Genomic DNA, 24924 nt, shown 5'->3' with positions numbered 1-24924 from the left:
ACGACCGTCACAAAGCACGTGACGACCGTCACAGGCTTGTTACGACCTTCATGGGCCTGTTACGAACGTCACGCGTCTTGTTACGACCGTTATGCATCCAAAATAACAGAACTTTGAAACAGTCTACAGACCCGTTCCAAAAGCCCTAAATTCACAACTCTTTGACGGCACAACCCTTGCGCCGTCACCAACCCTAATGCGCCAATTTCAGACCGTCAAACACACCTCGATTGTTGATTCAGTATGATTTGATCAACATGTCATTGCTTCACCATACTAATGTCGGATTCCGAAGCAAATGACCATTGATCGCTCAAAGGAAAACAATCATTTAGTGTTCGAATGAATGAAACAGAAACAGTATATCACATATACCGTACTTTGCATTAGGATTACTTATATCATATATAAGTTGATCGGTCTCAATTGCGTAACCTATGGACGATCGATGTATCGCTGCTTCACCATACTAATGTCGGATTCCGAAGCATAGTCAACATCAATCATCCAACTCGTACACTCATGATGCCAAATTTAATTACCCGTTTAATTAATTGATTCATTCTGTCTTTTAATCATATTAATACAGAAAATAAACAGCTATCCGATTCATGGTTTCGTAAGTGGCTCTGATACCACTGAAGGAGAAATGCGGTCCAAAACGCAGCGGAAATTAAAATTTTCTCCTTTAGAGATCCTTACGAATGGTCATGATCAGTGATAGAATATTTACCTCTTGTGACGATTGAAACCTTTGGTGTAGATCTTTTGTGACGATCAAAACCCTTTGATGTAGATCCACGGAGCGATCACGAATGTTGAACGATGACAACGTGTCTACTCAGTCCACACGAACGGATTCCTTCAATCTCAGTGCTAGCTGGTACAAATGAAGGCTTTGAGTGAGAGAGAGAGAGAGAAAACGAAATTAATGCAACCGCTATCAATGCTTCTGCACAAGGGTTCTATTTATAGAACCACTTGTGTGGGCTTCAAGCTAAAAGGCCCACTTAAGTGTATTTTGGCCCATAATATGCCCAAAATCACTTAAGCCCATGGTACCTTACCATATTTCGTATTCTACTCAAGTACACCGTACCTTACGATGTTCTATAATTTACTTAAGGGAACCGTACCTTACAGTATTCCTTAGTTACTCTATCTCTCATCAATCCGTCCTTTGTGTGTGACCCCGTAGGTTTTCGCGGCATTGGCAATTATATTAAATCACGTATTTAACATAATAAACAGTGAGCGGTATCTAGCAACACATCACTGTTACCCAAGACACGAAAATGTCATGTGATCTGACAATTCCTTCTGTGATAATACTTATGTGTATAATTACCCTTTTGCCCTTATGTCTATATTGAACATAAGGTATAGACCGTGTCATCCTTGTCCAGTTCAATATTGGGCCCATAGACATTTATCCTGTTACGCAGGATGGGCAAATTCCATCTAGGACACTCATGTCCTTCAGCATGCTTTGTGGAGTACCCATCAACTGTCTTTATGGTTATCCAGTTACGAATAACGTTGGATCAACAATAAAGCACTCGACTCTACATCTAGGATCCATAGTGGTTTCAGGTCGAAGAGTGGTATACACTATTATCACCATGAGAATAACTTATGACACTTTGCATAACTTTCTATATAGTATTCTCATAGCGGGTCAATCCGGTATAAATATTACTCCTAATATTCATACCTATGTTTAAGACTTGATAACTCTTTATCCATGATCCATGAGATGTGATCATCAGTCTACAAACATAATAGTCTTAATGCTTTAATGTTATCCGACTTCACACTAAAGCTCGACTACGGATACTTTAAGAATAGTGTCCTTATGTTTAATGTGTTCTCATGATTAAGTCACACTTAATACATTAAACGGACTATCTATTCCAGGGACTTTATTAATCAATCATAATAAAGAAAAAGCCTTTTATTAATTCGATACAAGTACCAAAAAGTATTGGCCTCTAGGGCTTACACCAACAAACGCCTCTACTCAGTCCACACGAACGGATTCCTTAAATCTCAATGCTAGCTGCTACGAATGAAGGCTTTGAGTGAGTGAGAGAGAGAGAGAGATAGGGAGAGAGAGAAACGAAATTGCAACTGCACAAATGCTTATACACAAGGGTTCTATTTATAGAACCACCTGTGTGGGCTGCAAGCTAAAAGAAATTTCACTCAAGTGTATGTGGCGCATATCTTATAATATGCCAAAATCACTTAAGCGTGTGGTATCTTACCATATTTCGTATTCTACTTAAGTACAGCGTACCTTACGATGTTCTACAATTCACTTAAGTGCACTGTACATTACGGTATTCCTTAGTTACTATATCTCTCATCAATCCGTCCTTTTGTGTGTGACCCTGTAGGTTTTCGCGGCATTGGCAATTATATTAAATCACATATTTAAAATAATGAACAGTGAGCGGTATCTAGCAACACATCACTGCTACCCAAGACACGAAAATGTCATGTGATCTGACAAATCCTTTTGTGATAATACTTATTGTATAATTACCCTTTTGCCCTTATGTCTATATTGAACACAAGGCATAGACCGTGTCATCCTTGTCCAGTTCAATATTGGGCCCATAGACATTTATCCTGTTACATAGGGTGAGAAAATTCCATCTAGGTCACCCATGTCCCTTAGCATGCTTCGTGGAGTACCCATTAACTGTCTTTATGGTCATCCAGTTACGGATAATGTTTGATCAACAATAAGGCACTCGACTCTACATCTAGGGTCCATAGTGGTTTCAGGTCGAAGGGTGGTATTCACCATTATCACCATGAGAATAACTTATGACACTTTGCATAACATTCTATATAGTATTCTCATAGCGGGTCAATCTAGTATCAATATTACTCTTAATATTCATACTTATGTTTAAGACTTGATAACTCTTTATACATGATCCATGAGATGTGATCATCAATCTATATACATAATAGTCTTAATGCTTTAATGTTATCCCACTTCACAATAAAGCTCGACTATGGATACTTTAAGAATAGTGTCCTTATGTTTAATGTGTTCCCATGATTAAGTCACACTTGATACATTAAACAGACTATCTATTCTAGGGACTTTATTAGACAAACATAATAAAGAAAAAGCCTTTTATTATTAATAAATAATTCGATACAAGTACCAAAAGTATTGGCCTCTAGGGCTTATACCAACAATCTCCCACTAGCACTAGAACCAATCAGGCATACCCCTAATGTCCATAGATCTAGTATGATTATCATGCTTCTGCTACGCAAGAGACTTTGTCAATGGGTCAGCAATATTGTCAAGTGTAGGTACTCTGCATATTTTCACATCTCCTCTATCTATTATCTCTCGAATGAGGTGATAACGCCTAAGTATGTGTTTAGATCGTTGGTGAGATCTAGGTTCCTTAGCTTGTGCGATAGCACCATTGTTATCACAATAGAGACCAATGGGATCCACAATGCTAGGAACTATTCCAAGTTCACTAATGAACTTTTTGATCCAAACAACTTCCTTTGCTGCACTTGAGGCAGCAATCACTACGTCAAAAATGACTTTTAACAGCGCATCTTAGACAGCGCTTTTAAAAGAAACCGCTATCTAAGGTTAAAATTAAAATAAAACACGGAAAATGTTCCAAAAAAATAATGAAAGCGCTGTCTAAGGGGGGGTCTTAGACAGCGCTTTCTAAAAGCGCTGTCTAAGACCCCCCCTTAGACAGCGCTTTTAGAAAGCGCTTTTAAATATAGACCTTAGTCAGCGCTTTTGATAAAGCGCTGTCTAAAGTCTTTAAATTAAAAAAAAAAAATTAAAACCAAAAGCGCTGTCTAAGGGGGGTTTAGAAAGCGCTTTTGGACTCGTCCTCAATCGGTCCACTACGCTTCTGGGAAATTTCTTTCCATCTTTGTACCTTTCAACACGTCATGCTTCCTTCAACTACCGGTAAAAACCATTCTCTTCTCTTTAAACTAACTCTTCCTCATTTTCGTTTTCTAGTTCCGTATCGTAATCTCAACTTTTTCTTCCACTAATCTTTTTAACTCATTCAATTCGAATAAACTGATTCTATTTCATTTCTTTCTTTTCTGTTCAAAGCTTGAATTAGGTTTCCGATCGTCCCCGATTTGGTTCTGCTTCTCGTTTCGTGATCCATCGACGACTGTGGTTTAGGTTTAGGGTATAGATTTCACCATGTCAGATTCCGATTCTTCCTCTTATGGCGGCGAATACAAAAACCTCAAACAAATTAGTCGCGAGAGTAAGTTCCTTTTCCTTTTGTTGGTATGATTGTTGAACTTGTTCAGTTTATTTCTTCTCTTAATTTTTTTGTTGCTTCCGGTTGTAAGCGAATGCTATTCAGTGTATGCTCATGGTTTGATTTTGAGGTCGGCATTATTAACTTCACTTTGCTCTTCACACATTGGTTCTGATTTTAGTGAACACTAGTATAATTTGTGTTTTGGCGCTTGTAATTTTTGTTTGGTTTCTGAGTTTTATTAGTTAAACTAGAAGATATGTGAAAATTCAGTCATGCTAGTGTCTCAAAATGCGAGCTGTGCCGACAGCAGTTTGCAAGATTTTAAGTTATGCCGATTAGAATCTTCTAACATAGTCCAGGATCCAAGATTTAGTGTCTTCCCTTTTCTAGTTCAGGATAATTTCTTCTTCTTCTCTGTTTCACTAATGAATATTCTCTTCACCAATTCTGCAAGTAATATTTGGTTAATTCTAGTTGTGGATACGATGTTCTGCCATATTGAATGGAGAAGTTATCTGAGGATATATTGCAATGGACATGTTTCAGAAATAGACAATGTGTTAGAGTAATGTATCTTGTTATAACACTTCTTTGATGATGTTAAATATAGGAACCATCTGCAGATGGTATGTTTCAGGAGTTTTCCATCTCTTTGAAACTCCAAATTTTTTGACACCTTATTGGCTGTATGTTCTGAATTCCTTTTGCTTGTCTCCGTTATTGCCCATATTCCTCTCTGTAATTAGAATTTGGACTAAAGACTTCTTTGTGATGCACACCTAGAAGCAAAGTTCTGGTTCCCAACAGTATTGCCCACTTTCTTTATTCCTGCTAGTCTACTTTGAAAGTCCTTGCTCCCCATGTAAATTTTTTCATTTAAACTTCACAACTAAGTATGTTCAATTGAATCAACAACAACAGCAACAACCAAGTCTTATCCCACTAAAGTGGGGTCGCCTACATGGATCAAATTACGCCATAATGTTCTATCAATGACCATGTTTCTATTTGATCAATGTCATAGAGATTCAACAAAGCTTTACGCTAACTGTCGACTGCCTATCTCAACACTCTTCTTTTATCCGGACTTGAGACCGCTATGCATAACAAAGCTAACATAGACAAGATTATTATTAAACATGACAAGAAGACGGCCACACAATGGATTAGAGAAACTCATGAAAAGAAAGAAACTTGATGCCGTGATAACACCTTTTTCATCCTTTAGTAGTATACTCGCTATTGGAGGTTATCCTGGAGTGATTGTTCCAGCAGGATATGAAAAGGGTATGCCATTTGGAATTTACTTTGGAGGTTTGAAAGGTTTAGAGCCAAAGTTGATTGAAATTGCTTATTCATTTGAGCAAGCAGCCCTTCCAAAATTAGACGTTTGAAGTAGTAATGCTTTACAGCTAAAAATTAAAATAAAAGGTGGAACTTTGACAGAATACTGGAGTGAGTTTTGTATGACTAATAATGTGTTTTTTTATAAGAAAAATATGTAATTTAAATAAGATTTTTTTTTTGTTGATAATTTAGGCTTTCTTACTGTTGATAAATGGTTTAAACTCAATATCTTATGAATATTGTCAAACATGTTCTTTTCACACCATTAATGATTTTATAAACTCAATATCATTTTTAGGCGTGTATCCTGAGGTTCAATAGAATCAATGCTATAAAATGATTAGTAGGCTCTTTTGATTGAATTCGAAACACTTTCTGAAAGGAAAAAAGAACCCGCAAACACAAACTAACAGGAAATTTCTTGTAGTTCATGGAATTTCTTGAGCATTTTATGTAGTTAATGTGTATTTCAATGTCGGATCTTCCTTTTGAGCATTTCATCTCTTTTATTCTTTGACAATTTCTACATTTGTCTCCCACAAAAAAAGAAGGAAAATTACAATATTAATGAAATGACTGCACCTAATCTAATACAGCACTGTTTGCTCTTTTCAATAGCAGATAAACTAGATCAAACATGTTTTGAATAGGTGTAGTGGATACTTCCCTCACAAATCACAAGGATTGATTCTTTATGCATTTTGTTTTTCTTACTTTTGAAATTTTAACACTAAATTGCTTAAATTATGACCAATTGCATTCTGCTCTTATAATCTCATATAACTTTATGTTCTGAAATCTTCTCCAGGATTATTACATGAAATGCTCAGGTCAGCGAAAACAGGGGATTCAAAATCTACATGGAAGGTATAGGATGTCATTAGTTGAATGAATTATGCCTCATTTATTTGAACTTCACCAGTATACATGTGGGAGGGAGGGTGAATCCTATTTAAAAAATCATTAAAGGCATTAATATAATATATTAAATATCAAATAATATCATTGATATTATATAAGAGGTTCATAGTTTATCCTATCTCCTAGTATCCGTTTATAATCTTAGAGTATCTTAGACTATCTCCTAAGTTTAGTTTTTATATTACTTAATTATTACCATGATTTGTTTCCTATGATTTATTTAGGATTAGGAGTCTTGTATTCATATAAATAGATGGTAGTGTTTAGTCTTTTGTATCCCTATAAATAGGGGTTAGTGGTCTTTTGTATCAAGTCATTATTAAGTTAGTATCAAATCATTATCAAGAATATTACACCATTATCATATTCAAAGTCCTTACTATTTCTCTTCTCCTTCTTTATCTTAAAGTCATAACTTCAAGAGCATGATACTTCTATTATTTACCATCTTGTCTTTGTTCATGGGTTGCTTGCATGCAGGTACTAATAATGGACAAACTTACTGTTAAGATAATGTCACACTCTTGCAAGATGGCGGATATCACTGATGAAGGCGTTTCATGTAAGAATCACACGATTGATTTTTTAGTAGTCTTTTTTCTTTTATCACAGGCAGTAAAACACTACCCATTATTTTTCTTTGATTTGAGTTTTATGCCATGCCTGTTCATTTCTTTTCATGTATTCAAATGTAAAGGACCCAATATATACTCCAAAAATTTTACTGTCTAAACAACAAAAATATGCGGGTATTTCATGTTGAGGTTTATGCGAGATACTCTTGCTTTGGGCCGATTAAAGATTCCCACCGATGTATGTATTTCTAACTTATGAGTTATTTTTATATTTACACATATCTCATATAATTAAATAGTTGGAATTAAGTCAAAATATGTTATATTATTATGTAGTACTTTGAGGAATTCAAGTGTGCATTTTATACAAAGGATCAAGTGGACGAAATCAAAGAGGAGTGGTGTCAATTCATGATAGAGCTCAATGTTTGTTCATAAATTTGTGTAATTAATGTGTACATTTGTAGTATATGTAATGACTTGTAAATGTGTACATAAATTTGTATATATTTTGATACATTTAAGGAAAAATTGGTTTGAATTGGTATATATATATATATTTGTTAGTCAAAAATTGGTAGAAAAAAGGCCAAAATGGCATATATAAAATGTGATAATTGTCTGTCAAAATCTGGTTGAAAACAGGTAGAAATTCTGGTTTATAAACCTGGAAAAAATGTGGTTCAAAACAAAAGTTTCAAAAAATTTCGTATACCTTGTAAAAAGCGCTGTCTAAGGGGGGGATTAGAAAGCGCTTTAGGCAAAAGCGCTGTCTAAGGGGGGGGCTTAGACAGCGCTTTTTGAAAAGCGCTATCTAAGGTATACCTAAAAAAATTAAAATAGGAGGGTCTTAGAAAGCGCTTTTGGCCAAAGCGCTGTCTAAGGGGGTGGGGCTTAGACAGCGCTTTTCAAAAGCGCTGTCTAAGGTATACCTAAAAAATTTAAAATAAGAGGGTCTTATAAAGCGCTTTTGGCCAAAGCGCTTTCTAAGGGGGGGGCTTAGACAGCGCTTTTAAGATTTAAAAAAGCGCTGTCTAAACCTTTAGCAGCGGAGGTTTAGACAGCGCTTTAAAGCGCTGTCTAAGGCTAAAAAAAGCGCTGTCTAAGGTCTTGTTTGTTGTAGTGAATATACTCGGCCTCGATTGTAAAATCAACAACTGTATCTTGCTTTGAACTTTTCCAACTCACAGCGCCACCGTTTAAGCAAAACACATAACCAGATTGTAATCTAAAGTCATCCTTATCTGTCTAGAAGCTAGCATCGGTGTATCCAATTACAACTAGCTCTTCCTGACCTCCATATATCAAGAATGAGTCCTTAGTCCTTCTCAAATACTTAAGGATATTCTTGAAAGCTACCCAATGAGCATCACCAGGATCAGATTGGTACCTACTCGTTACACTTAAAGCATACGAGACATCTGGTCGAGTACATAACATGGCATACATGATAGATCCTATTGCAGATGCCTATGGAATCTTATGCATGCGATCCCTTTCTTTCTTAGTTGAAGGGGATTATGTTTTTGATAGACACGTGCCATGTTGCATAGGTATGAATCCTTTCTTGGAATCATGCATATTAAAGCGTCTCAACACTTTGTCTATGTACGTACTCTAACTTAGGCCAAGCAGTTTTTGTGATCTATCTCTATAGATTCCGATTCCTAATATATAGGCTGCTTCACTTAGGTCCTTCATAGAAAAGCATTTCCCCAACCAAGATTTACTTGTTGCAGGGTAGGGACATCGTTTCCAATGAGTAATATGTCATCTACATATAATACCAGGAAAACGATCATGCTCCCACTAACCTTCTTGTAGACACAAGGCATCTTCGTTCTTGATGAATCCATATTGTTTTACTGTTTCATCAAAACGAAGATTCCAGCTTCTGGAAGCTTGCTTCAATCCATAGATTGATCTTTGTAACTTACATATCTTTTGGGCTTCTTCTGGTATGTCAAATCCTTCAGGCTATGTCATGTACACATCCTCAAGAAGATTCCCATTAAGGAAAGCAGTTTTGACATCCATCTGCCATATTTCATAATCATGATATGCAACGATAGCAAGTAAAATCCGAACAGATTTAAGCATTGCAACTGGTGAAAAGGTTTCATCATAGTCAACCCCATGAATTTGTTTATATCCTTTTGCAACCGGCCTTGCCTTATAGGTATGTACCTTACCATCCATTTCAGTCTTCTTTTTGAAGACCCACTTGCATCCTATAGGGTTAACTCCTACAGGAGGCTCTACCAAGGTCCAAACTTGGTTTGTGTACATGGAATCCATTTCAGATTTCATGGCTTCTAGACACTTCTCAGACTCGGGACCAGTTATGGCCTCTTGGTATGTCACAGGCTCATCTTGATCCATGAGTAACACATCACCTTGATCAGTTATGAGATATCCATATCTCTCATGTAGGTGACGTATCCTGCTTGACCTACGCTGGTCTTGTTCTACTTGAGCAGGTTGCTCTTCCACAACTACTTGTGTTTCCTGCTCTAATTCCTCCATAGGTGTATCAATGCTTTGTTATTCTTGAATTTCTTCAAGCTCTACTTTCCTCCACTGATTCCTTTGGAAATAAAATCCTTTTCTAGGAAAACTCTAATTCGAGAGACAAACACTTTTCCTTCAGAAGGATTGTAGAAGTAATACCCTCTTGTTTCTTTAGGATACCCTACAAATAAGCATTTGTCAGATTTGGGCTCAAGCTTAGTTGAAATTTGTCGTTTCACATAAACTTCTCAACCTTTTTGGATGGAACACGGTTAAGTGTGTAAGCTGTTGTCAATAGTGCATGTCCCTAAAAGGAGTTTGGAAGATCGGCATGACTCATCATGGATTGGACCATGTCTAACAGGGTTTGATTTCTTCTCTTAGATACAACATTCCATTGGGGTGTTCCAGGAGGAGTAAGTTGGGATAGGATCCCACACTCTTTCAGATGGTCATCAAACTCTAGGCTTAAATACTCACCACCTCGATCTGATCGAAGAGTTTTAATATTCTTACCTAGTTGGTTTTGTACTTCATTCTTGAATTCCTTGAACTTTTCAAAGGACTCTGATTTGTGTTTCATTAAATACACATAACCATATCTACCGAAATCATCGGTAAATGTGATGAAGTACTGAAAACCTCCTCTGGCTGGTATGTTCAGTGGTCCACATACATCCGTATGTATGAGGGCCAAAAGATCATTAGCTCTTTCACCTTTTCCTGTGAATGGAGACTTTGTCATCTTTCCAATTAAAGAAGATCTGCATGTCTCATATGATTCATAATCAAAAGAGTCCAAGAGTCCATCTTTATGGAGTTTGGAAATATGTTTCCCATTTATGTGGCCTAATCGACAATGCCAAAGGTAAGTTGGATTTAACTTGTTAGGTTTCATCCTTTTAGTATTAATTTTATAAATAGGCATTTCAAGATCAAGGACATATAGTCCATTGTTCATTTGTGCAGTAGCATAGAATATATCATTCAAATAAATTGAGCAAAAATTATTCTTTATTATAAATGAAAAACCAAACTTGTCCAAACAAGAAACGGAAATAATATTCATGCTAATTGCAGGTACATAATAACAGTTCTCTAACTGAATTATTAAACCACTAGGTAAAGTCAATACATAAGTTCCTACGGCAAAAGCAGCAGCCTTTGCTCCATTACCAACTCGTAGGTCAACTTCACCTTTTGCCAAATCTCTACTCCTTTTTAGCCCCTGCACATTGGTACAAATGTGAGAACCACATCCAGTATCTAATACCCATGATGCAGAAGTAGATAAATTAATTTCAATAACAAAAATACCTGAAGTTGAAGTCTCTACTCCATTCTTCTTATTTTCCAGGTACTTTGGGCAGTTTCTCTTCCAGTGTCCGGGCTTACCGCAATGGAAGCAGGTGCCTTTCTTTGCTATGCCTCCACTAGGCTTCAAAGCATCAACAGTGGGTTTGGGTTTGGCAACTTCCTTGCCTTTCCCTTTATCATCCTGCTTGGTGGGTCTTTTGTTCTGTCTCTTTCCATTTCCGATCATCAGAATGGACTTCCCTTTTGACTTCAGATTCTGATCAGCAGTTCTTAACATGGCTAGCAGTTCAAAAAGACATTTTTCCATATCATTCATATTGAAATTTAGGACAAATTGACTGAATATATCTGGAAATAATTGCAAGATCAAATCAGTCACAAGTTCCTTTCCGAGGGGAAAACGCAACCTCTCAAGGTTCTCCACATACCCAATCATCTTTAGCACATGGGGACCTACAGGGGCTCCCTCAGATAACTTGACTTGAAAAAGGGCTTTTGAAACTTCAAACCTTTCATGCCTTGCTTGTTCTTGATATAACATCTTCAGGTGTTCGATCATATCGAACACTGCCATGTTCTCATGTTGCTTTTGCAACTCTGAGTTCATGGTAGCTAGCATGAGACAAGCATTTTCATTGGCATCATCGACATGCTTCTTATAAGCATCTCTTTCTGCCTTAGGTGCATAACTAGGAGGTTCCTCTTCAGGAACAGGTTTCTCCAAGACATACAGCTTTCTATCATGTTTGAGGACAATCCTCAGATTTCGGTGCCAATCCAGACAATTTTTCCTTGTCAAGGATTGATCGCAAAATGTTGTTATAGGTGTTTGTTGTCATGGTACTCTACATGAAAATAATGAAAATATAAGTATCAATAACATATTTAATTAGGCCTTTAATTAAATATGCTCCCACTATTTTACTCAAAACAAATGACCCTCACCATTTGATTCGAAAAATCCCGTTGGAAGATTTTCTAGTGGGTCGAGATCCACATTTTACTTTGTTTTAAGTCCGCGTAGGCGGATTACACAAAACTAGGTTATTTAGGTAGGAACTCCTTCCAATTATATCTAATACAACTCTCGAATATTTTATTTGGGTGAATAACTCCTTATTCCAATCCATCACATGGATCATTTCCAACTCTTGCTTCTAAACATATATAATCTTATTATAGTTTGTTTAGTTAAGTTTGACCCATTGTTTTAGCAATTAAATATAACAATTATTCCACCGCACCTTACTAATATAGAATATGCACCTCGCGTAGGCGAAACCTACATTATCCGATACTAGTCTTGATGAGTGCTAAAACTTAGAAAGCATAAACTTTATATTTAATTTGAGGGAATTGTCAATTATTCTGATCTTACCGGTTTATTTATCATATAAATCATCTCTCACATGCATCAACATACATTCACATGCATCAACATACATAATGAAACAATTATGGCCCCTAGCGCAATTGTTCTCCCAAGCCAATGAGAGAACCTAAGCTAACCTAATAACGATCTAAGCTTCTCCAAGCAAGATCTTCAAGGTTGTCCTCCTTTGATATTGAATTCTTCTCTTTCTTCATAACATTACATTACATAAAAGAAACTCGTTTTTTATACGAGGGAGTGAGATGAGAAAAGAAGTTACATTAAGAGATTAAAAGAGAGGCACGACACGCAGGTCGTATTTTAAAAACCCAAAACAAAATAAAGAAAAACTAAGGCCATAACCGATCACCACAAGACAATAATAATAAACACATTATTATTATTAATTTTAATTATTTTAATTAATTAAAACAAAATTAAATTTCGGCGACCGATCACACTACGCAGAGTTAGTAGGGGGTCCGTTGCCCGGTCAGCGGGACGGAAGTTCTGCTGCCCGGTCAGCGGACGGTGGTCCCGCTGACCAATCAGCGGACAGGGGTCAAGGGGGCAACGCCCCTGACTGAAATTTTTAATGAACAATTCATTTGAAATCGATGTCGTTTTTCGCATCAACACTTGATACTTTAAAGCACAACTCTTGTGCAGTCACAACCCTAATCGCATAACTCTTTGATGACACAACCCTTGTGCTATCATTAACCCTAATGCACCAATTTCAGACCGTCAAACACACCTCGATTGTTGATTCAGTATGATTGATCAACACGTCATTGCTTCACCATACTAATGTCGGATCAAGAAGCAAATGACCATTGATCGCTCAAAGGAAAACAACCATTACGTGTTTGAATGAACGAAATAGAAACAATATATCATATATACCGTATTTTGCCTTAGGATTACTTATATCATATATATAACTTGATTGATCTCAATTGCATAACCTATGGACGATCGATGTATAACTCCTTCACCATACTAATGTCGGATTCCGAAGCATAGTCAACATCAATCATCCAAATCGTACCCACATGATGCCAAATTTAATTACTCATTTATTATTTGATTCATTCTGTCTTTTAATCGTATTAATACAGAAAATACAAAAATAAACAGCTATCAGATGCATGGTTTCATAAGTGGCTCTGATACCACTGAAGGAGAAGAGCGGTCCAAAACGCAGCAGAATTTAAAATTTCTCCTTTAGTGATCCTTATGAATGGGCATGATCAGTGGTAGAATCGTTACCTCTTATGGAGATTGTAACGTTTGATGCAGATCTACAGAGCAATCACGAACGTTGAACGATGACAACGCCTCTACTCAGTCCACACGAACGGATTCCTTCAATCTTAGTGTTAGCTGCTACGAATGAAGGCTTTGAGTGAGAGAGAGAGAGAAACGAAATTGCAACTGCACAAATGCTTCTACATAAGGGTTCTATTTATAGAACCACTTGTGTGGGCTGCAAGCTAAAAAAAAGCCCACTCAAGTGTATGTGGCCCATATCTTATAATATGCCAAAATCACTTAAGCGCGTGGTACCTTACCATATTTCATATTCCACTTAAGTACATTGTACCTTACGATGTTCTACAATTCACTTAAGTTCACCGTACATTACGATATTCCTTAGTTACTCTATCTCTCATAAATCCGTCCTTTTGTATCTGACCCTGTAGGTTTTCGCGGCATTGGCAATTATATTAAATCACGTATTTAACATGATAAATAGTGAGCGGTATCTAGCAACACATCATTGCTACCCAAGACACGAAAATGTCATGTGATCTGACAAATCCTTTTGTGATAATACTTATGTGTACAATTACCCTTTTGCCCTTATGTCTAATTTGAACACAAGGCATAGACTGTGTCATCCATGTCCAGTTCAATATTGGGCCCATAGACATTTATCCTGGTATGTAGAATGGGAAAATTCCATCTAGGTCACTCATGTCCCTTAGCATGCTTCCTGGAGTACCCATCAACTGTCTTTATGGTCATCTAGTTACGGACAATGTTTGATCAACAATAAGGCACTCAACTCTATATCTAGGGTCCATAGTGGTTTCAGGTCGAAGGGTGGTATACACCATTATCACCATGAGAATAACTTATGACACTTTGCATAACATTCTATATAGTATTCTCATAGCGGGTCAATCCAGTATAAATATTACTCTTAATATCCATACCTATGTTTAAGACTTGATAACTCCTTATCCATGATCCATGAGATGTGATCATCAGTCTATATACATAATAGTCTTAATGCTTTAATGTTATCCCACTTCACAATAAAGCTCGACTATGGATACTTTATGAATATTGTCCTTATGTTTAATGTGATCTCATGATTAAGTCGCACTTGATACATTAAACGGACTATCTATTCTATGGACTTTATTACACAAACATAATAAAGAAAAAGCCTTTTATTATTAATAAATAATTTGATACAAGTACCAAAAGTATTGGCCTCTAGGGCTTACACCAACAAATTCATCTTTGGTCGTGAATCAGATCAAAGGTGAATGGGAGACAAATTAACCCGGTTTGATACCATATAGAGACTATGCGAGGAGGATTTCAACATTCTTTACAAAGGTTGAATTTTATCATATCCCTCAAGATGAAAACTGGATGGCAGATGCTCTGGCAACGTTGGCTTCAATGATTATGGTGAAGTATTAGAATAAAGTTCCCAATTTGACTGTGATACGTCTTGATAGGCCAACTCATGTGTTTGTTGTTGAAGAGATCAAGGATGAGAAGCTGTGGTATTTTGATATCAAGTGTTTTCTCCAAAGTCAGATTTACTCGTCTGGGGAATCTTTGAAAGGTAATAAGACTTTGAGGAGATTAGCCGGCAACATCTACTTGAATGATGATGTGCTTTATAAGAGAAATTTCGATATGGTTCTGCTCAGATGCATGGATAGACATGAAGAAGACTTATTAATGATAGAAGTTTATGAAGGTTCCTTTGGTACTCACTCCAATGGACATGCTATGGCTAAGAAGATGTTGAGAGAAAGTTACTATTGGCTAACAATGGAATCTGACTGTTGCAAGTTTGTGAAGAAATGCCACAAGTGTCAAATCTATACGGATAAGATCCATGTTCCTCCGACACTATTGAATGTCATTTCCTCTCCATGGCCCTTCTCTATGTGGGGAATTGATATGATTGAGCCCAAAGCTTCGAACGAACATCGTTTCATTCTGGTGGCTATTGACTACTTCATAAAGTGGGTTGAAGTGGCATCATATGCGAATGTAACCAAGCAAGTTGTTGTAAGGTTTATCAAGAATCAGATTATATGCCGGTATGGTGTGTCGAGTAAGACCATTATTGATAATGGATTGAACTTGAATAATAATATGGTGGAAGCTCTTTGCAAAGACTTCAAGATTGCACATCATAATTCTTCTCCCTACAGACCTAAGATGAATGGGGTTGTTGAAGCTGCAAAGAAGAACATTAAGAAGATCATCTAGAAGATGGGTGTAACGTACAAGGATTGGCATGAGATGCTCCCATTTCCTTTACATGGGTATCATACATCCATCTACACTTAAACACGGGCAACCCCTTTCTCACTTGTTTATGACATGGAAGTTGTGCTCCCAGTAGAGGTTGAGATCCCATCATTGCGTGTGCTGATGGAAGCCAAGTTGACAGAAGCCGAATGGTGTCAGACCAGGTATGACCAGCTGAATTTAATTGAAGAGAAGAGGCTAACTGCCATGTGTCATGGTCAGTTATATCAGTAGAGAATGAAGAAAGATTTTGATAAGAAGGTCAGGCCTCGTGTATTCAGAGAAGGTGACCTTGTGCTCAAGAAGATTCTATCTTTCAAACCAAATTCTAGGGGCAAATCGACTCCAAATTATAAAGGTGACCTTTGATTCTCACAACTATGGATGGTGAAGAGTTCACATGTCATGTAAACTCCGATGTAGTCAAGAAATACTTTGCCTAAAAAGAAAAGAACAATTAGCTAACTTGAAAACTCGAAAGGGCGGCTTAGGCAAAAAATGAGTGTCTCGGTGGATTGAAAACCCGAAAGGGTGATCCAGGAAAAAGTTAGAGACATAAAACATAAAGAATTATCCCGATAAATTAAGTACCCCACCTTGGGGCAATTTATGCAAAAATTAGGGATTATGGAAAGTAACTACATCCTGTTGATCTTCAGTCTTGAAGACTTTCTTAAGCATAATGATTGGTTCTGATTCATCTTCACCCAAAGCCAAGAGCACAGTGGATATTGAAGGCGGTAGAAGGATTGGTAATCATTGTATTCAATGTAGCCCTTTTCCATGTAAATTACCATTTTTCAACTTTTGTAAAGATCTATGGAGTCTTTTCATTTACAGACTATCATCCTATTAAATAAAATTGAGCTTTTTATCCAATTGTTTCTACTCTTATTTATTCACCTAAATGGAATTAAATTTTCTTGTGATCATTTTGAAATTAAAGCTTTAAAATAAAAACCATGTTTTCTTAAATGATAAAAGCAATTACTTTTTAAATAGCAATCAATTTCATTTAAGGAATATCCACAGCGGTCTGAGGACAGGTAAGCCCTAAAAAGCGAAGCATTGTTAGTTTTATCCCCAAGCAGTTGGTGTGATCTTTGTTTCTTCCCCAGCAGCTTTCAATCTTCAGCCGAGTTTTGATGGTTTCCCCAACTGAGTTTGTAATTGCCTCCCTTGGGTTGTAGGCACATTATGCAGCAGGTTGCATAGATTCAGCAAATTTTGTTTCCCCTCAAGTCGCCAGCGGAGTTGTCCCTGACCCCTGTTAGCCCCGATTCTTGAGCAATATTTGCATTCCTCTGCAAGGTTGTCTCCCATTTGATATGGTATTGACCTAAAATTCCCCATAGAGTTGATGGTGCAGACTTTCGGCAAACCTTTTCCTTTTCCCCAGCCAAGGTTGAGCCTTTGAGATAAATGATTCTCGTTCATCCTCCGCAACTCTTTCTCTCCAGCAGATGCTTCCCTCCTGTGAGGATTGGATGAGTATTGTATTGGTGATGCAGACCAGTGACATTTGTATCCTTTGTGATCGTTTTGTCAGCATAATTATCATATATACATATACATATACATATACATATACATATACATATACATATAAATATACATTCATAGATTTCATCATTGCATTAATAATGCACTTTGTGATTCACTATTTCTCTGGTCCTCTGCTACAGTGGTATCCTTTTCCCCCACGCAGATTTGGTGTGTGTGTCCTCTTTCAATTATAACGTGTCATCCCCTTAAGCAGAAAGAATTTAACCTTTCTCATTCCCCACTGAGTTACCTCTTTATGGATGATCATTATTTAAGTTTCCTCCCCAGTTGATTATCTGGATGGAATCACTCCCCCTGAGTTATATCCTCATTTGGTTGAGTCTTTGATTAACCGTTTCTTTCTAGATCTTACCTAGATATATGCTTTTGGAACCCCTGCGAGTCTATTACCTAGTAACTGGTAATATTCTTCTCAATTTGCAAGTACTTCACTTCTGCCCCAATACTCGGCAAAAGTAACCTTTTTCTCCCTAGCAGATTCATTTTCACGTCTCCCAGGAAGTTTATCCTTGATATGTTCATCTTAACCGATGACAGATACTATTTCCCTTCTGAGTTTATCCTTGATATGTTCATCTTAACCGATGACGAATATTCTCGTATTGGTATTCTACCCAGTAAAAGGATAGTTGTAATCCCTATTTTATTCCCAAAAAGGTTAATCCTTTATATGTTCATCCTAACCGATGACGGGTTTGCTTTTCTTTGCAGTCTTCTGCCCAGTAACCGATAATCGTAAATCCTGCTTCCCCTTTGTGGAGTCTATCCTTGATATCTTCATCTTAACCGATGACGGATATTCTCTTTTCGGTATTCTATCCAGTAACTGATAGATGTAATTCCTATTTCTCCCCTCGGAGTCTATCCTTGATATGTTCATCTTATCCGATGACGGATATTCTCTTTCCGGTATTATATCCAGTATCCGATAGATATAATTCCTACTTTTTCAGGCAGTTTATCCTTGATATGTTTACCCTAACTGGTAACGGATATTCTTCCTAATGTCCCCGGGTGAATCTATCCTTGATATGTTCATCTTAACCAATAACGGATATTCTTCCCTTTGAGTCTATCCTTGATATGTTCACTTTAACCAGTGTCGGATATTCTCTTTCTTTGTGGTCTCCTACCCAGTAATTGGTAGTTGTAAATCCTATTTGATTTGGTTCTTTCCTCAGCGGGTCATCCTTGAAACTGGTAACGGATGTCCTCTCTAACAGATTATGTTATCCCTTTACCCAGTAAACGGTAGTGGATAATATACTTTTGTTACTCCTGTGTTGAAGATCATTTCTTCCCTAGTTGAGTCTGAGTGCGTATTTCCTCAGTGAGATCGCCATTTCCTATTTGGTTAGAGTATTTCAACTTTGATATGATCTACCTGTTTTCCCTGCAGATGTTCCTTTTATTCCCCAACTGAGTCTTTCCATTGAATTATTTTTGTGGAATCCCTAGAGTCCCCCAGCAGTTTTAAAGCCGTAGCCTGGCTTACGCACGACCTTTTTATCCTCCAGAGTCTTTGTCTCCCCAGTGAGTTTTTCTTATGGAATGCATTATACTCCTGCGGACTTTCGATCTCTCCGAATTATTTTCCTTTGTGGCAACATTTTCCCCATAAAGATTATTTTTACATTCATATCATATGCATCATGAGGTCTCTTAGGGACCAAAATTTGTTTCTATATGTTGTTATTTAAGTCCATTCTACTGAGTCGACGCGAAGATTTTAACCTTCATCTCTTCATCTAGAACGTCCTTAAATAGGGGCAGCTGTAAGACCCCAATTTTGACCTTAAGATCCCTCATGATATTCTCATCATATGCATTAACATTGGGATCACACCTTGGCATCATCCTTACCCTCATTCATTGGGTTTGCATTGGGAGGGATCACCAAGCACATTTGATTGTATCATACTTCATTTTTCTTCATTTACTAACCAAAATTCCAAAAATATGTCATTGTATAGTTTAACTGCTTTTGTAGGTAGTGTGTATGCTCACCTTTGATCTATCAAACTCATATCTAGGGTTCAAGACCCTTAATACAAGGAGTTAAATCAAGAAAATGTTTACATTGGCTCTAAGTGTCATATATGGATCCCCATGATATTCACATAATATTTTGATCAAGAAATCATCAAGAGTTTGAAGCTTGTTTGCCTTGGAAACCCTAATTCATCTCGGTATCTTGTGTGACTTCTTCAACAAGTTTCTTCATCAATTGGTCAAATATTTCAAGGTATACTTCACATTTCATCATCTTATGCATATATGATCCTCCACGAGTCCTAAAAGTCAAGAGAATATCAAGCTAGCAAGATGGTTCATGGTGGTTGACCAGAGGAATTCAACTAGTCAAAACTGGGGTTCCCTAGACCCTATCTCATACAATTTTTGTCATATGAAAATTATTCCAAGATAAAAGTTACTATAAATGACATTACAAACAACTTTCATGTTGAGGTCAAGATCTAGTTTTGCATTTAAAGTCATTTTTTATGGTGAAAGATTATAGGTCATTTTGTCTGAACCCTAGTTTGAAGGTCAACTTCCCAAGACCATAACTTACTCATTTTGTATGATATGAAATCCATTCAAATTGCATGATCCAACTCAATATGTCTAATTCAACTTTTATGTTTGGAGGAAATGCAAATTTAACTCACAAATGCATATGCCAAGAGGAAACATTATAGGTCATTTTGGGCCAATACCATTGAATAAGTGATTTTCCTCAACTTCTAAAATGCATAACTCCTTCATCCCAAATCCAAATTAGGTCAATTTATGACCAAAGTGAAGGCACTTGAAAGAGCTACAACTTTGATGAAGGAACATTTCTCATTTGAAACCCATAGAAAAATTTATTCAAGGTGGAAGAAGTGAATGGCTTGGTACTTAGAATTTTTTTTGATATGTTTGATTTTCCAAACTTCCACCTTAAAATTCATCATGATCCAAGCTTCAAATGAAAACATGTTCAGCATGAAAGTTGTTCCTCTTGGTCTAGCCTTTCCAAAAAGTCCAAAATCATCTCATTTGGACAAAGGATGAATGACTTGCACATGGGCTAAAGTTGAAGGACAATTTGGATAATTTCAAGTTCCACTTTTCATATACGAATGCATGGCTTGACAACAAGATTTCAGCATGGCTTACACTCAATTTTGGACCTAAGTGCAGCACTTGGTGGGCCTATCACATGCTCATGCAAGCATGCAATAGAGATTTTCAAGTTTTGCAAAAAATGGAAGTGTGCAAATATCAGTCCCATTGGCCTATAAATAGAAGCTCTCTTGCTCAGAAATAGAGACCTGATGTGCAAGCTTTGATTCAACAACCCTAAACCCTCGCCATTAAAGGATAAGCTTGAAGACTTTCTTTGAAAATCGAGTTTCAAATCTCCAACTGTTTTGAGATTGAAACTCCAAGAGTCCATCCCTTTCCTTGATCCATTTGTATTCCATCAAGCATCTGAAGCAAGGCCAAGCATAATTGAGAGCAGGATCGTACGAATTTGAAGTTCCATTGAAGGTGATTTTCCAGATTTTTTTACTCTTCGATTCTCTCTTATTTATCCATTATTCTTGTTGATTTTGGGTTGTCTAAAGTCCTACCAATGTAGGAAACAAGATTGAGTTGCTGAGAGGTCAAATCGAAACAACTCAGATCATGATCCTCAAAATTCAACTCCCTGTATCTTCCTATATACTTGGAGTTAGACAAAATTGAGGCCAAATTCGAGCTCCTGAGGATTTTTTTCTTTAAATCCATGTCTTGCTTTTTCATTTTGGTGATGGTTGAAGGTGGACCAGTCCGGTGAGGTCCACCGGAGAAGAAGACCGAAGCTCTGGCTCCGGCAATGTGTTGGCAAGTCTCTGAACCACGTGATCCATTCAAAGTGTTTTAATCTTGAGCGCTGGTTGTGATTACAACATGTGCTACGCAGTTGACTAATGACCACATGGAACGTGCGCTTTGGACTATTTAATTTGCCACCTCAATTAATGAGGGAGATCAGATGGTCCACGTTTTTTTGGATTTTTTTATTTTCATTTTAATTGCTTTATTTTCATTAATTCATATTAATTTTAATATTAATCCAAAAAAATATGGGACTTTCACCAAAAAATTTCAAATACTTTTCTCTTTCATTTTCTGAATTAAAATTATTTTTTGAATCAACATTAATATTTTTTATGATTTAATTATTTTTGTGCATATTTTTAATTATATAAAAATACTTTTGACTTTCCAAAAATTATGAATTTTTTTGTCTAAGGTCCTTTGACCTTCATTGACCTAGGATAAATCTCTTGGCCATTTATTTGGTGTTTTGAAGAGATTTTAGGTTTTTGATCAAACATAATTTAATTTAATGCATTTTTAATTGATTTTTAATTGTTTAATTATGAATAAATTGTGTTGAGCTATTTTTATTGACTTGTGAAGTTTGACTATTGTGTTTGGACCTTGGTCAAGGTTTATTTGACTTTGTTGGATTAAAATCATTGGATTTAGGGATTGATGAAATGTACATTTCATCTCCCAAAATGAATGAATGATTTTAATTTGATAAAATTCCTCCCATGACCAATTTGTGTTTGTCTCATTTCCCCTCCCTCTTCATCTTCAATCCCATTTTATCCCATCCATTCCATTGACCAATGATATCTCTAGATCCTAAGGCTAGTTGGTTCATAAACCAACACAAGTATGGATGAGATTAGGTCCATCCTTTTGCCATTTTGTTTTTTAAGTGTGGTATGTTTTAGGAGTATGGTTCATTATACCATATCTCTAACATGCATTAACACTAAAATTTCTATTGCCCGGCCTCAGATAGTTGTGACTTCTACATAAGTCCAATTACGATTGCTTAACATAGCACTAAATTTTAACCCAAAAGCATAGCATTCTAGTAAGTGAGATTGTAAGTTTCCCCCATTTCATGGTATTGTGTGGAAACTTGGCCTTTTTTTCTTTCTTTGGAAGATGTTTTGGTTCAAGGATCCATACTTATGAATAGAGGGTTAAGTGCTCTCCAAATAATAACTTAAACAATTGAAAAGCAAAAAAAATATACTAACATCTAATCAAGTAATATTTGACTAACTTTTAATTTCAAGTTATTTACCTTATGCACTTTAAATTCAAGCCCTTTTATCATTTGCCATTATTCATATCAGTTAACTTGTTTATTTTAATGTCATTTTTACTTTGCTCACTTGAGCCATGTATTGTAAATATATTGTGATTGTATATACTTGTTTGTGTTTGTGGTCTTAGGACCTTAATGTACATAATAACAACAAAAACCCTAAAAAATATTTGTGTGGACTGTTGGATTTGATCTAAGACTTGGACTTAGAATTAGGCAACACTCCCTATGTAAAAGGACTTGGCTAATGCCAACTTTTCTGAAGCCAAGTCATTGTGAATTGAACTTTCATCTGATGATAGTATTGAGATCCCTTTTGAGTTCATCTGCTACATGGTCTTGATGCAAATGTTACTTTGAACCTGTATCTAATGCCTATTTCTAAGCCATTCAAGGAGTATGTCATCTGATGCATGGGAGATTATGAAGAAGACTATGGAGTTGCTAATTTGAATGTGGCTATCTTTATTTGATGCCTTGCTCTTCATCTTGCTATTTATGTATTCATATTGCTTGATTTCAAAGTCCAAGGGAAAAGTGGGTTTCTATATGACATTCTTTTCTATTGGACTGCACCCCATTGGTCAGATCTTTTCAACTCTTAACTTTTAAATTTTGCTTAGGATTAGTCTCTTCATCTCCTACCACTTCTTAAATTTCAAATCTCTCCCCTCTTTCAAAGTCTTCTTTGCTTGTGATTTTTAAGTTTAGACTTCATTGCAAATTAGAAACTTTGGCCTTATGCCATTGCTTTTTTTTAACTTTTTTTTCTTAATCAAACTTGTAAATGAACTTAATCATACTTGAATTAAAATTTCAAAAGACAAAAAGAACTAACACTCATTCAAATTCTTTTAGGCCTTTTGTGCCTCTTTTAAACTTAATTTTTTTGTTAAAAGCAATTCACTCACTTTGAAATTGATACCACGAACTACGAGGTTTTGATCCATCATTTTATGTTGGTATGTAGGTACAAGTTCGAATGTCTTGTCAAACACAAAAATATAATCAATGAATTCTTTTTTCATCCCCACACTCTATTTATTGCAAAAATCTTTTATGCCAAAACACATACACACATAAAAAAAAGGGCTCCCTAGGAGTACCTAGGATACTTTGGGTGCTAACACCTTCCCTCTGTGTAACCAAGCCCCTTACCATTTTATTAGTTTTGATTTGAAAACTTCTTATCTTTGGGTTTTGTTCGTACTTTTCCCTTTTCTTTTGGAAACAATAAAAGTGCGGTGGCGAGTCTGGTTTAATTGACGTCAAGTTTATCCATAGCTTAATGGTCATGAATTTACCGCTACACCGCCCACGACCGCTCTCGCCATTTAGACCCTTCGACTTCGACCGAGACTCTAGGTGTCGACCCATGGATTGTCCAGCTTCTTGTTGATGATGTTCCAACGGGTTTCCTAGTCGAATGGGCTTACATTCTTTGGCTGGAATTTGTCAGCTAACAAATTGCCCCCTGAAAAGGTTGGTTTCGACATGAGCTCATCGATCGAGGAACTTGCCTTTTGATTGCCCAAGTTTTAGCTAGCCGTCCTATCACTAATTATGGCCTAGCATGTGATGATGATTTTTCTGCTGCGCAGTTCCCCAAACACCCCACCATCATTAGCAGTTATTCCTAGGTCGTGGGATTTCAACCAAACTCCCTAACTCTCTCACCATTTCCTCGCTAGCCATTTGTCAATCGATCAGTGCCTGACTGTTCACCTTGCCAACCTATAAATAGTTCTTTCTCCCTCCTCAAACGTTTTTCTGCTTTGATACCATGCATATTTCTTGCTCATATCTTTAAGCAACTTCTGCGGTGCAATCTGTCACCCAGAATCTCCAAACTCAACCCATTTGCTTCATTTCTAAATGGCTTCTTCTTCCCACATCAAAGAACTCACTACCTATGCTACTGGAAACAACCCTATTGCCTTCAAACTTACTACCAAAGAGGGTATAAACCATATTCCTCAACCCATGTCTTCTGATGAAACAATGGTGAAGAACTGGCAACACAAAATGTTGATTCCCTTCGTGATTGATAGGAAACTGTTAGCGTTTCATGGGCCTCTTGCGGATCAGAAATCTTCACCGAAGGTTGTTGCAGCCTTTTTCCATGGATATAAACCTGTTGCTCCTCCTGCCTTTGACAAATCTGTCGTACTTGATGTCAGATTCATGGAGGCTAAAGCTAGAGTCTTCAGGTTCATGCCTACTCCTGGAAACAAAGAGTATCTGGCATGGCTTAATAAAGTCCAGCGAAAACGCCAAGATCAATGGAGG

General features: G+C 36.7%; 1 long non-coding RNA gene across 1 annotated transcript; it reads left to right on the top strand.

Moving 5' to 3' along the window:
* The first annotated feature begins 3887 nt into the window (after positions 1-3887).
* On the top strand, positions 3888-7120 carry LOC127126887 (uncharacterized). The gene is made up of 4 exons (XR_007805142.1): positions 3888-3973; positions 4127-4289; positions 6445-6503; positions 7038-7120. It is a non-coding gene; the product is annotated as an uncharacterized LOC127126887 (long non-coding RNA).
* The last annotated feature ends 17804 nt before the right edge of the window (positions 7121-24924 follow it).

The sequence above is a fragment of the Lathyrus oleraceus genome, chromosome 3 (assembly GCF_024323335.1).
Source record: "Lathyrus oleraceus cultivar Zhongwan6 chromosome 3, CAAS_Psat_ZW6_1.0, whole genome shotgun sequence".
Classification (NCBI taxonomy): Eukaryota; Viridiplantae; Streptophyta; class Magnoliopsida; order Fabales; family Fabaceae; genus Lathyrus; species Lathyrus oleraceus.
This window is presented reverse-complemented; position numbering and strand designations above follow the sequence as displayed.